This window comes from Mobula hypostoma, chromosome 3 (assembly GCF_963921235.1).
Source record: "Mobula hypostoma chromosome 3, sMobHyp1.1, whole genome shotgun sequence".
In the NCBI taxonomy this organism is placed as follows: Eukaryota; Metazoa; Chordata; class Chondrichthyes; order Myliobatiformes; family Myliobatidae; genus Mobula; species Mobula hypostoma.
The window spans coordinates 42,831,710-42,846,624 of NC_086099.1; the positions used below are offsets into that span (position 1 = coordinate 42,831,710).

Sequence of the window (14,915 nt, forward strand, 5' to 3'; positions counted from 1 at the left end):
CTCCTTCTACCTTAGGCCACGAACTTATCAATCACCCCTCGTATACAAAATGGATATCTATCAAAATAACACATTGAATAAGGAGCCTTCCCTGATGTGAACACAAGATGAAATTCAAGAAACTAACTTCTATTTATAGATAACAGCATCATGATAATATGATGATAATCCAGACGATAACAACATCATCATGATAGTATGCTACACGTGCATCAGAATACTATGTAAATTGTTCCTGAAACATTTATAATCTGCATTACATAAACACTAAAAGACTACAATTTGATTAGCTCAAGTGATGACTTTTAAGTAATTCCTAAATTAAATAATTGCTGCAAAACAATCAACAGAACAATGATAAAGAGAATAAGAAATGTTTAGAATTACAGGTGCCCCCCCCCCACCTGTATTATGGACAATCAGAAAACAGAAATTTGCTGTTACAGAATTCATAAATCATTTCCCAGAAATTTGAAATAGGGAATAAAAATTGCTCTACAAAAGTTACATGAAAAAGTTAACAAATAAACACAAAATTGTTTCATTTTCTTTACATTTATGTAATGGCAGCAGATGGAGCTTCACATTATGGAAAATCAAGATATGGACTATTTTCTAGGAAATACAAACACCACCCCCCCCCCACCCCCGTGATGCAAGGGTTGTTTGTATCCCTAAAAGGGTTGAGAATATTCTGAAATCTTTCTTCACAGAAACTGAAGCTATATAAAGATTTTACTATTGCAGCTCTGTCCCACTACTTCAGAATCTTCAGGAATCTGAGAGTTAGAGTCATACAGTATGGAAACAAGCTCTTTGGCCCAACTCGTCTATGCTGACCAAAATGTATATTTCAGCTTGTCTCATTTGCCTGCATTTACTTGATTATCCGGATTTTTTTTTTCTTATCCATGCACCTGTCCAAATGCCTTTCAAATATTATTGCACCTGACTTTACCACATCCTTTAGCAGCTTGTTTCATATAACAACCACCCTTTGTGTGAAAAAAAAGCTGCTCAGCCCCTTTTAAATCTTTCTCCTCTCTCTTTAAAGACTATACCTTCTAGTTGTAGTCTCTCCTTTCCTGGGAAAAAGACCATGCACCTTATCTATGCCTCTCATGACTTTACATATCTCTATACAGTCACTACACAGTCTCCTACATTCCAGGTGTAAGAACTGCAGCCTATTGAACCTATCCTTTTAACTCAAGCTGTCCAGTCCAAGGAACTACCCCGATCTTTTCTGCTCCCTTTTCAGCTTAATAGCAAAGTTCCTATAGATTAGTGAGCAGAATTGAACACAATACTTCAAGTCTGGTCTCACCAGTGAGTTATACAGTTGTAACATGATATCCCAATTCCTGAAGGGTCTCAGCCCAAAACATCGACTGCTGTTCCTTTCCACGGATCCTGCCTGACCTGCAGAGTTCCTCCAGCCTTTTGTGTGTGTTCCTGTACTCGGTGCTCTGACCGATGAGCGCAAGTGGAGCAAATGTCTTCTTCACCACCCATGTTGCCACTTTCAGAAAACTACATACCTGTGCCCCTCAAGGTACTTGTTCTACAACACTTTCCAGTTCCTAACATCTACTGTGCCCCGATTTAATGACAAAATTGTCATCTCTTGCTTGTCTGATTTACATTCTATCTGTCATTCTTCAGCCTTCAGGAAGTGTCTTTCTGTTTCTATGCTGTATTACAATATGATTCTGATGACCCTGTTGTTTGTCTTACTGACATTTCTGATGAGGAAAGAAACATAAACATGGATTAGTATTTCTTAAACAAGTTTAAGAGAACTCATGTCTTTTCTTGGAGTCAATTCCCTTGACAAGTAGCACATTTGATTCACGGATTGTTACACACCAGCCCCATATCTCTTCTACATTGTGTTGGTGGGCACAACGTTTACCTGGACTAAAAATATATTACCTGTATGGAATACCTTTCAATGTTGGTTGCTAGACCTCTTCAGATACAAAATAATCAAAGTATCAGATTGTATTTTTCAAGCACATAGGGCTCTGGAAATTGCATGTGTTTGGGATTATCCATAATTTTTTGACAAAGACTTATTTTTTAATGATTTTACAGAACATCAATTAGTACTACACATAGAAACTGTGTTTTGTAAGTTCGAACAGTTTAAGTGAAACCAAAGTGATAATTACACTAATTACATCATAAGGCCCAAGGATTAGTCACCTGCATTCCAGCAAACACCCTGCCTCATAAAGCCTAAGGAGTGGACCCAACTACATTCATGGAAACACCCTTCCATTCTAAGCTCATTCTCTGAAAGGTTTGTCACAAATTTGACATTTCATAACAATGTCAAAATAACAGCACTTACTATAAAATTAAACCAAATGCTTAAGGGTTTTTGGCAAGTAACAAAAAATTTGTAGTAGGGAGTAGGGAGTGAAATGTAATAGAATGATATAAGCAACACACATCAAAGTTGCTGGTAAACGCAGCATCTCTAGGAAGAGGTGCCGCCTGGCCTGCTGCGTTTACCAGCAACTTTGATGTGTGTTGCTTGAATTTCCAGCATCTGCAGAATTCCTGTTGTTTGCGTTAGAATGATATAACTTTATTGCATTCTAAACAAGATATTCAAGATATGCAGATGCAAGGAAAGGAGTGGGTTGATGACACTCCAGCCAAGCCCATTTCTGTCTTCAGCAACAATAAAGGAATTCAACAGGTTGGGCACCAGCTGTTAGGGAGGAATTGTTAACAGTTTACCCTTTTGCAGAGTTTAGACCTGAAGCATTTACAATACAGTACCTTTACCCCCGCAGATATTGTTCAACCCACTGAGTTCTTCCGCCAGATTGCTTTTGCTCCAGATTCCAGTATCTGCGTCTCTTGTGTTTCCATTTCTGTCCTCACAGGCGATGGCATTTGACCTTGGCCCAGAATATCCCAGGCACCTTTCCAGAGCAGCTGCACATTACGAAACAAACTAGTCAGACTAGAAACCTAACCTAAAACCATCCACTGTTATGACAACGGTGACAGTAAAAGCAAAACTTTTGAGGTGGATATGCTTAATATCCTACATTATGGCAACCAGAAGTGCACACAATATTCAATTTTTGTGGCCTTTCCAGTGTTTCCTGCTTTTATACTCTATACCCTTGCTAATGAAGACAAGCATCTGTCATTTTGGGAAATTTGTACACCAACAGGCCTGCATTACCCAACATTCCCCAAGGCCCTATTTTGGCCCTGAGAATGAACACAGCCGTATCTTTTAAAAAATGTTAAGATTAGTCTGTCCCTGTGCTTGGCTACCATTTAGACAAAATCTAGTATCAGTCAAATACAGAAAGCTATTCTGTTTGACTTGAAGGACTAAGGTTTGGGTTAAAGCCAACAAAGATGTGAGTTAGATCAGGTTAAGAAACCCAATACATCAACCACAGACTGTACTTGAAATGTGAAAATCTAGAAGATGCAGAGCTGTTAGTAATTCAGAAGACTGATGCCACTTTGCGAATGTAGGGAGAATAAAACAGAATTAGACTACTGAAATATTAATATAAATGAGTGGTTGATAGCTGGTGTGGAAACTGTGAGCTGAAGGACCCATGTCTGTGCTGCATCTTTCTAGGATGCTATGCTCAGTTCACATCGGAGACACAAGGTTCAGCAGATGCTGGAATCTGGAGCAACAATCACAGAAAATCTCAGTGGGTTGAGCAACTTTTGTGAGAAGATAGGTATTTGTGTCATGGTGCAGGGTTTTGACCTGAAATGTTGATAGGTGGCTCTAATGTCCACCATTGTGAAAAGCTTTGAAAAGCTTGTCATGGCTGGTCATGGTCATGAAGCATTGCTGCAGGAAAGCAGCATCCATCATCAAGGACCCCATCATTCGATGCTCTCTTCTTACTGCTGTCATCAGGAAGAAGGTACAGGAGCTTCAGGACCCTCACCACCAGGTTCAGGAACAGTTATTACCCTTCAACCATCAGGGTCTTGAACCAGAGGAGATAACTTCACTCACAGTGCCTATAAAAAGTATTCACTCCGCACCCCCCCCAGAAGTTTCCATGTTTTATTGTTTTACAACATTAAATCACAGTGGATCTAATTTGGCTTTTTTGGCATTTATCAACAGAAAAAGACTCTTTTGTGTCAAAGTGAAAATAGATCTCTGCAAAGTGATCTAAATTAATTACAAATATAAAACACAAAATAATTGATTGCATAAGTATTCACCCCCTTCAAGTCAGTATTTACTAGATGCATGTGTGGATAGGTTTCTATCAGCTTTGCACATCTGGACATGGCAATCTTTCCCCATTCTTTACAAAGCTGCTCAAGCTCTGTCAGATTGTATGGGGATCGTGAGTGAACAGCCCTTTTCAATTCCTGCCATAAATTCTCAATTGGATTGAGGTCTGGACTCTGACTTGGCCACTCCAGAACACTAACTTGGCAACACACACAAAATGCTGGAGGGACTCAGCAGGCCAGACAGCATTTATGGAAAAGAGTACAGTCGACGTTTCGGGCCAAGCCCCTCCATCAGAACTGGAGAAAAAAAAGATGAGAAGTCTGAGTAAGAAGGTGGGGTGAGGGGAGGAAGAGATCCAAGATGATCGGTGAAACTGGGAGTCAGAGGGGAAGTGTGAAGTAAAGAGCTGGAAAGTTGATTGGTGAAAGAGATAGAGGGCTGGAGAAGGGGGAATCTGACAGAAGAGGAGAGAAGGCCATGGAAGAAAGGAAAGGGGAAGGAGCACCAGAGGGAGATGACGGACAGTTAAGGAAATAAGGTGAGAGAAGAAAATGGGAATGGTGAAGGGTGGGGGAAGATTCCAGAAATTCAAGAAATCAATGTTTATGCCATCAGGTTGCAGGTTACCCAAATGGAATACGAAGTGTTGCTCCTCCAACCCGAGAGTGGCAACAGTAGAGGAGGCCATGGACTGACATGCCGGAATGGGAATGGGAAATGGAATTAAAATGGGTGGACTCTTGAGAAATCCTGCTTTTTCTGGCAGATGGAGCATAGATGCTCAGTGAAGCAGTCTCCCAATCTATGTTAGGTCTCACTAATTTACAGAAGGCCACACGGGGAGCACCGGATACAGTAGATGACCTCAAAAGACTCACAGGTGAATTCTGTCTGGGTAGCCTCCAACCTGATGATATGAACATCGATTTCTTGAACTTCTGGTAATGCCCAAGGCCCCCTAACATTCCCCATTCCCATTTCCCTCTCTACCTGCCTATCATCTCCCTCTGGTGCTTCTCCCCTTTCCTTTCTTCCATGGCTTTCTGTCCTCTCCTATCAAATTTCCCCTTCTCCACTCCTATCAAATTTCCCCTTCTCCACTCCTGTATCTCTTTCACCAATCAAATTCCCAGCTCTTTACATCACCCCTCTGCCCCTCCCAGTTTCACCTACCATCTTGTGTTTCTTTCTCCCCTCCCCCCACAACCTTCTCACTCTGACTCCTCATCTTTTCTCCTCCATTTCTGCTGAAGGGTCCCGGCCAGTAATGTCGACTGTTCTCTTTTCCATAGATGCTGGCTGCCTTCCTAAGTTCCTCAGACACTTTGTGTGTATTGCTTGGATTTCCAGCATCTACAGATTTTCTCTTGTTTGTGACAGGACATTAACTTTGTTGTTTTTGAGCCGTTCCTGTGTAGCTTTAGCTTTATGCTTGGGGTCATTGCCTTGCTGGTAAACAAATCTTCTCCCAAGTCACAGTTCTCTTGCAGACTGCATCAGATTTTCCAACAGGATTTCCCTATATTTTGCTACATTCATTTTACTCTCTACCTTCACAAGCCTTCCAGGGCCTACTGCATTGAAGCATCCCCACAGCACGACACAGTCACCACCATGCTTCATGAAAGGAACGGTGTGTTTTTGATGATGTGTGGTGTTTAGCTTATGCCAAACATAACATTTAGTCCTATAGCTAATAAACTCAGCTTTAGTTTTATCAGACCATAGAACCTTCTTCCAGCTAACTTTGGAGTCTCCCACATGCCTATTAACAAACTCTAACTGAGATTTCATGAGAGCTTTTTTTTCCCTAACAGTGGCTTTCTCTTTGCCACTTTCCCTTAAGTCTGTAACTGGTGAAGCACCCAGGCAACAGTTGTTGCCTGTTGTTGTATGCGCATTCTCTCCCATCTTAGTCTCTGAAGCTTCTATTTCCTCCAGAGTTACATAGAACATAGAATAGTACAGCACAGTACAGGCCCTTCGGCCCACAATGTTGTGCCGACCCTTAAACCCTGCCTCTCATATAACCCCCCACCTTAAATTCCTCCATATACCTGTCTAGTAGTCTCTTAAACTTCACTAGTGTATCTGCCTCCACCACTGACTCAGGCAGTGCATTCCACGCACGAACCACTCTCTGAGTGAAAAACCTTCCTCTAATATCCCCCTTGAACTTCCCATCCCTTACCTTAAAGCCATGTCCTCTTGTATTGAACAGTGGTTCCTTTGGTCATAGGTCTCTTGGTGGCCTCCCTCACTAGTCCCCTTCTTGCACAGTCACTCAGTTTTTGAGGATGGTCTGCTCTAGGCAGATTTACAGTTGTGTCATATTCTTTCCATTTCTTGATGACTGGCTTAACTGTACTCCAAGGGATATTCAGTGACCTGGAAATTGCCTTGTATCCATCTCATAACTGGTATTTTTCAATAACCTTTTTGCAGAGTTGCTTGAGTGTTCTTTTGTCTTCATGGTATAGTTTTTGCCAGGATACTGACTCACTAGCAGTTAGACCTTCCAGATACAGATAGAATCAATTGAAACACCTTATCTGCAAATAGGTCTCCAAAACCAGATCTCAATTTAACTAATTATGTGACTTACAAAACCAATTGGCTTCACCGGTGATAAATAGGTGATTATACGAAAGGGGATAACGACTTATGCAATCAATTATTTTGTGCTTTTTATTTGTAATTAATTTAGATCACTTTGTAGAGATCTGTTTTCACTTTAACACGAGTCTTTTTCTATTGATCAGTGTCAAAAAAAGCCAAATTAAATCAATCTACTGTGACTCAATGTTGAAAAACAATAAAACATGAAAACTACCGAGGGTGAATACTTTTTATAGGCACTTGCCCCATCATTGAATTGTTCACACAACCTATGGATTTACTTTCAAGGACTCTACATCTCATGTTCTTTATTGCTTATTTATTGCTTATTGATTGTTAATTGCTTATTTAATTGTTATTACTTTTTTCTTTCTGTATTTGCAGTTTGTTGTCTTTTGCTCATTGGCTGTTTGTCCATCCATTTGGATGCAGTATTTCATCGATTCTTTTTGTGTTTCTTGTATTTACTGTGATTGCCCGCAGGAAAGTGAATCTCACAGTTGTATATGGTGACATATAAGTACATTGATAATCAATTTACTTTGAACTTTATTTCGAAAAACCCACTGCATTCACCTACAGCTGAGCCAAGTCTATGACAGATAGACTTGTCTCTACACTAAACTCTGGAGCATTTGGACAATAAAGACACCAAGTTTACAACACAGAATGTACAGCAGTATAGCACGGGACAGGCCATTCCATCCAAGATTTCATGCTGATCTTGATGGCAATTTATACTAAATGTCCTTCCCCCGTGTGTTATCCATATCCCTTCCTATCCATGTGTCTATCTAAACTCCATCAAACTGCCTGCTTCCACTACTAAGCAGATAATACTCTGCATTAGCAAAATGCCTCTCAGGTCACTTTTATACTACCCACCAACCTTAAAAGCATGACCTCCAGTGTTTGGCATTTCTCCCATGGAAAAAAGATTCTGACTGTCTACCCTATCTATGCCTCTCATTATTGTACAAATACCAAATCTCCCTCAGCCTTAAACACTCTAAAGAGAAGAACTCAAGTTTGTCTAACCTGTCCTTATAGCTTATATTCCCTAATACAAGCAGCATTCTGGTAAACCTCTTCTGCACCATATCCACAGTCTCCACATCCTCCTAATAGTGGGGCAACCGGAACTGCACACAATACTCAATAGTCACAAAAGGTACTACGGATGCTAGAAATCTACAGCAATACACACAATGTGCTGGAGGAGCTCAGCAGGTCAGGCAGCATCTATGGATGGGAATAAACAGTTGAATTTTTAGGCCAAGGCACTTCATCCCAGTCCCAATGAAGGGTCTCGGCCTGAAATGTCAACTGTTAATTCCCATCCATAGATACGACCTGACCTACTGGGCTCCTCCAGCACATTGCATTTACACAATACCCCGAGTGTGTTCCAACCAAAGTTTTATATAACTGCAACCTAACTTCCTTATTCTTATACGCAACACCCCTACCAATGAAGCCAAGAATTCCAAACGTCTTCTTTACCAAGTTATCCACTTGTGTAGTCACTTTCAATGAACTACAGACCGGGATCCCAAGATCTTTCTGCATCTCAATGCTATGAAGGAGCTTACCACATGTACACTGTGTATTTTCTTGGATCATTTGATTTCTCAAAGGGCAGCACCTCAATAAAGTGAGCACAGGAGTGGAACTCAGTGTATCTTCTGCAACTGATGTAGCCCATCCACTTCCAGATTCAATGTGCTGTCCATTCAGAGACGCCGTTCTGCACACCACTGTTATATTACGCGTGGTTATTTGAGCTACTATTACCTTCCCATCAGCTTGAACCAGCCTGGTCATTCTCCTCTAACCTCTTTCATTAACAAAGCACTTTGTCCCACAGAACTGCAGCTCACTGGATTTTTCTTTTGTTTTTCCACACCATCGTCTGTAAATTCTAGATCTGTTGTGCGTGAAGATCCCAGGAAATCAGCAACTTCTGAGATACTCAAACCAACTTGCCTGGCACAAACAATCTTTCCATGTTCAAAGTCACTTTGGTCACATTTCTTTCCCATTCTGATGTTTGGTCTCAACAATAAGTGAACCTCTGGACTATGTCTGCATGCTTTTATGCACTGAGTTGCTGCCACATGATTGGCTGATTGGATATTTTCTCTAGCAAGTCCACAATAGACATGTGGAGGGTGTTTAAAGCAATTGCACAGTGTAGAGGAAAGGTTAGGAGGAAGGATGGGGATGGAAAGATAGGAGAACCTTGGATGTCCAGAGAGGTGATGAATTTGGTCAAGGAAAAAATGGAAAAGTATGTAAAACTTCAGAAGTTAGGATCAAAAAAAGCACATGAGGAGTATAAAGAAGCCAGAAAAGGTCTAAGGAAGGAAATTAGGAAAGCCGGGGGGGGTGGGGAGGCATGAAAAGTCCTTGGCGAATAGGATTAAGGTGAATCCCAAGGCATTCTATACGTACATCAAGAGCAAGAGGATAACTAGGGAGAGGGTGGGACAACTCAAAGGTAAAGAGGAAACATTTGCATGGATCCAAAGAATGTGAATCAGGTACTTAATGAGTACTTTGCTTCAGCATTTATCAAGGAAAAGGATATTGAGGACCAGAAGATCAGCGCTTAGAGTATAAATATGTTAGGGTGCTTAGAGGTCAAGGAGGGGGAAGTGTTAGGCCTCATAATGAGTATTAAGGTGGATAAGTCCCCAAGTTATTGAAGGAGGTAAGATATGAGATTGCTGGGGCCTTGACAAGTTCCTTCACGTCCCCTCTAGTCACAAGTGAGGCCCCAGAGGACTGATGAGTGGCTAATGTTGTACCTCTATTTAAGAAGGGAACAAGGGAAAATTCTTGGAACAGAATAATGGTGAGTCTCAGGTCAGTTGTAGGCCAATTGCTGGAGAAGAGTTTTAGGGATAGGATATATGAGCATTTGGAAACCCATGGTCTAATAAAGGAGAGCCAGTATGGCTTTGTGCGGGGCAGGTCATGTCTTACCAACTTGAATTTTGACAAGATGACGAGACAGATTGATAATGGTAGGGCAGACAATGTTGCCAACATTGAATTTAGTAAGGTGTCTGACACAGTCTCTCATGAGAGGCTAGTCAGGAAGGTTAAAGTGCATGTGGTCTGCGGCAAATTGTCTGTTTGTATTCAGAACTGGCTTGCGCATAGAAGACAGAGGGCAGTGGTTGAAGGGACTTATTCAAACTGAAGATCTGTAATTAGTGGTGTTCCGCAGGGACCTGTGCTGGGACCTCTGCTGTTTGTGACGTATATAAATGACTTGGACGAAAATGTAGATGGGTGGATTTAATAAGTTTGAGGATGATACCAAGACTGGCAGAGATGAAGATAATGTAGAACCGGCAAAGAATACAGCACGATACAGATCAGATGCAGATAGAGGCAGAGAAATGGCAGATGGAGTTTAACCCAGACAAATGTGAGGGACTGGACATTGGTGGGGCAAATGCAAGGAGACAGTTCACTGTTAAGGGCAGGATCCATAACACTGTTGATGAACAGAGAGATCTGGGGATCCAAATTCACAGCTCCTTGAAAGTGGCTGCACAGGTCGATAAGGTGGTTAAGAAGGCTTATGGAATGCTTGCTTTCATTAGTCAAGGCACTGAGTTCAAAAGTCAAGAGGTTGTGTTACAACTTTATAAAACTTTTCTCAGACCACATCTAGGGTATTGCATACAGTTCTGGTCACCCCATTATAGGAAGGATGTTGGTCTTTAGAGATGGTGCAGAAGAGGTTTACCAGGATGCTGCCTAATCTAGAGGACACGTGCTATCATGAGAGGCTGGATAAACTTGGCTTGTTTTCTCTGGAGCAGTGAAGGCCAAGGAGAGATCTGATAGAGGTTCATAAGATTATGAGACGCATAGATAGAGTAGACAGGGAGTATTTGGCTACCAGGGTTGAAGTGTCTAATACCAGAGGGCATGCATTGAAGGTGAGAGGGGGTAGGTTCAAGGGAGTTGTGAGGGATAAGTTTTTTACTCAGAGGGTCATGGATACCTGGAGTGCCCTGTCTGGTGTCTGGTAGAGGCAAATACATGAGAGGCTTTGAAGAGACCTTTGGATGGACATATGGATGTTAGGAAGATGGAGGAATATGGGCATGGTGTAGACAGGTGAGATTAGTGTTTGGGTGTTTTCGATTTGCTCTTTAGCTGGTTAGGCACAACATTATGAGCTGAGGGGCCTGTTCCTGAGCTCTATGTTCCATGCTCTGTTTGATTCAATGAGCAGGTGTACAGGTGTACCTAATAAAATGCCCACTGAGTGCACATTTCTCTGCATTCTTTGATAGCTCTTTACTATGTCTAGAACTGAACCAATCTTGGTACTACCCAAGATTGCTAATTAATTACTTGTTTCAATTCAGTGATCCTTAGTCACAAAAGAAAAAGGTTTATTTTTCAAATCCAGACCTCTAAAAATATCAAGGGATACTTGGGGTTAGAAAGGAAGGGAAAAGAATGTTATGACAAGTAGCAAGTGTTCAACTCTGGAGGAAATCCGGAAGAGTACTGTTGGTGCAAGGGTGAAATTAAGAAGCATACTTGGAAGTAGAAAGGGTATAAGAAATGGTGATATTTTAATTAAAAAAAGCAAACTTAAATTGTTTTATAAATATGATAAGGTATAGAGATTAATAAAGGAATATGTAGTTCCCACCTGAAGCCAAAACAACAGCCAATGTGTAGGTAGAAAACACGTGTGTTGTCCTAAATGAAGAGATGCCAAGAACTTGTTATTATATATGAGGAGTAGCGTCGAAGTCAAAAACAGACACCAACAAAGAAAGGATCAGCAGATTTAAAAACGAATACATCACCGGTTTTGTAACATTACTTTATGTGCCCCAGATTTTTAATTAGTCCTGACCTGCTGAGTTCCTCCAGCAGCTTTCGTTTTGCTCATGGAATCAAAGTAGTTAGAAAAAGAAACAAGATAAAGTATCTCAATAAATGGCCAAACATAATCAAAGCACTGAATGTCCTACTCTTGTTCACAAGTTATCTCAAGCATATTACATTTATTTGTAAATAAAGTTACAATAATGTTGAAACTGTTATTAAAGGCTTTGCTGATTGGGATAAAAGCCTAGTAAGTTACACAAGCAGAGGAAAATTATGACAAATCCTTCCTGCTCTTCAGGCATTGTGATACTGGTGTAACAATATGGAGCAAAGATGGTTTTCAGTTAGAAAGCGCTCTATACTGTATACAGTAAATAGGCTATATACTGTAATTCTGAATGTACAAGTCAATACACAGAACTGATCAAGCAGAACTACGTCTTTGCAGTTGTGATTAGAGTCACAGAGGAGTACAGCACAGAAGCAGGCCCTTCGGCCCATCTAGTCCATGCTGAAACCATTTAAACTGCCTACTCCCACTGACCTGCACCTGAACCTCCATAACCCTACTATCCACGTGTCTATCCAAACTTAAAGTGTTGAAATTGAGCTCGCACGCACCACCTGTGCTGGCAGCTCATTCCACACTCTCACGACCCTCTGAGTGAAGAAGTTTCCCCTCATGTTTCCCTCAAGTTTCTCACCATTCAACCCTAACTCATGACCTCTGGTTGTGGTCCCACCCAACCTCAGTGGAAAAAGCCTGCTTGCATTTACCCTATCTATATCCTTCATTATCTTGCATACCTCTATCAAATCTCCTCTCAATCATCTACTTTCTAAAGAACACAGTCCCAGCCTATTCAATCTTTCCTTATAACTCAAGTCCTCCAGATCCGGCAACATTCTCGCAAATTTTCTCTGCACTCCATCAACCTTGTTTACATCTTCCTTGTAGGAAGGTGACCAAAACTGCACACTACTCCAAATTAGACCTCACCAACATCTTACACAACTTCCACATAACATCTCATCTTCAGTACTCAAATACATTGATTTATGAAGGCCAATGTCCCAAAAGCTTTCTTTGTGACTCTATCTACCTGTATATTACTGTAATTCTGTGTATTATTGGCTCATTTTAGTTAGTGTGACATCTATCACAGATACCATGCAGGAAATTTACAGAAATTTTGTAAAAAATTAACAATTTGTACTTGTATTTTGCTTCAGGTCATCAAAATATTTGCTGGTCACATTCCAATTGCAACAGGTCCTGCAAAGCCTTTTCTTTACAAATCCTACCCTGGTCTTCAGGTCTTTCAATGACCTTTTTTATCTGTAATCTTCTTATGTCTACACCTTTCTGAGATCTGTATTCCTGGTGACCCGCCTCCCAGAATACCATCATTCCATCATTAGCAGGGTACATGTACGTAGTTCCCTGAAAGTGGTGACATAGGTAGACAGAGTGGTAAAAGGTGGTGTATGGCACCCTGCTTTCATCAGATAAGGAAGGCACTAAGTACAGGAGTTGGGACATCATGTTACACCTGTACAAGACAGTGGCGAGGCCACGCCTTCAATCTTGTGTGCAGTTCTGGTTGCCATTCTATAGGAAGGGTGTGATTATGCTAGAGAATGAGGGTGCAGAGAAGACTTAAACCTCCCTGTAAGCCTCTTACTCATCATCTTAAAAGCCTGATCTTTGACAATTCTGTCGTGGAAAAAAAATTCCTGCTATCTATCCTGTTTATGCCTCTTAAGTTTTGTATTCCTCTATCAGATCCCTTCGCAGCCTACTCTGCTCCAAAGAAAACAATCCCAGTTTATGTGATCTCTCCTCATTATCGTAATTTTCCAACACTGCCAACATTCTGTGAATTTCCTCTCCACCCTGTCTACGGCAATCACATCCTTTTTAAGTGCAGCAACCAAATGTGCACACAATCCTCCGGCTGTAGCCTATCTAGTGTTTTATGAAGTTGTACCAAGACCTCCTGCTATGCTCCAGTGAATGAAGAAAAACTTTCCATTTGCCCTCTACAAAACTGGCTGTCACTTCCGGGGACCACTCAACCTATGGACTCACTTTCAAGGACTCTTCATTCGTGTTCTTGACATTTATTGTTTATTTATTTATTATTATTATTATTTTTCATTTTCCTCTTTCTGTCTGTATTTGAACAATTTGCTATCTTTCACACATTGGTTGTTTGTCCATCCTGTTGGTTCTGGTCTTTCATTGATTCTATTGTGCTTCTCGTATCTACTGTGAACGCTGGCAAGAAAATGAATCTCAGAGTTGTATATAGTGACACAGATGTACTTTGATAAATTAACTTTGAACTTATGCACCAAGATCCCTATACACACAACAAAATAGGAGCAGGAGAAGGTTACCCCTTCATGACTTCCCCACCATTTTATATGATCATTACTGATCAATTGTGGCCCCAGTTCTTCTGGCCATTTCTTCATTCCCTGAATGCCGAAAGCTATCAAATATTTATCCATTTCCACTTTAAATATTTCTAATTATCCAGCTACTACCATCCACCAGGACACACAATCCCTGAGATTCATCACACCGTGCAAAAATAAATTTCTATCTACTTCAGTTTTATATGACAGGCCTCTTACCTTGCAGTTAAGTTCTCTTGTTCGAATCGCTCACTAAGGAAAACAAACTAATATCTACCCATATATAAGATAATTATATAAGATAATCTCTCCTATCTCTAAATTGCAAAGAATACAAAACCCAAACTGCCTAGGCTTTCTTGATAGGAAATCCCAGTAGTTAAGTTGGTGATTCTCCTTTGGACTGCCTTCAATGCCAACAAATCCTTTCAGTATTACAAGTCTGACCTCACTAATACCCTCTATAATTATAACAAAACCTTCCTATAATTTAAACTGCTACCCTTTGCAATAAAGGTCAATATGCCATTAGCCTTCTTAACTAATTGTTGGATCTGCCTGACCTGTGTGATTCATGCACTGGAACATCAAAATCTCTCAGTACAGTCGGTCCTCTGTATCCACTGTATCTGCATCGTGGATTCAACCAACTGCGGATTGAAAATATTCGAAAAAAGATTCCAGAAAGTTCCAAAAAGCAAAACTTGGATTTGCCGCGCCAAGCACTACGCTGAATCCACGCGAATGA

The 14,915-nt window shown here is 40.8% G+C and overlaps 1 protein-coding gene across 2 annotated transcripts in view; it reads right to left on the minus strand.

Annotated features, from left to right (window-relative positions):
- The window catches only part of plpp1a (phospholipid phosphatase 1a), a 110,037-nt gene that overhangs the window by 56,423 nt on the left and 38,699 nt on the right, over positions 1-14,915 (minus strand). The window lies entirely within an intron of this gene.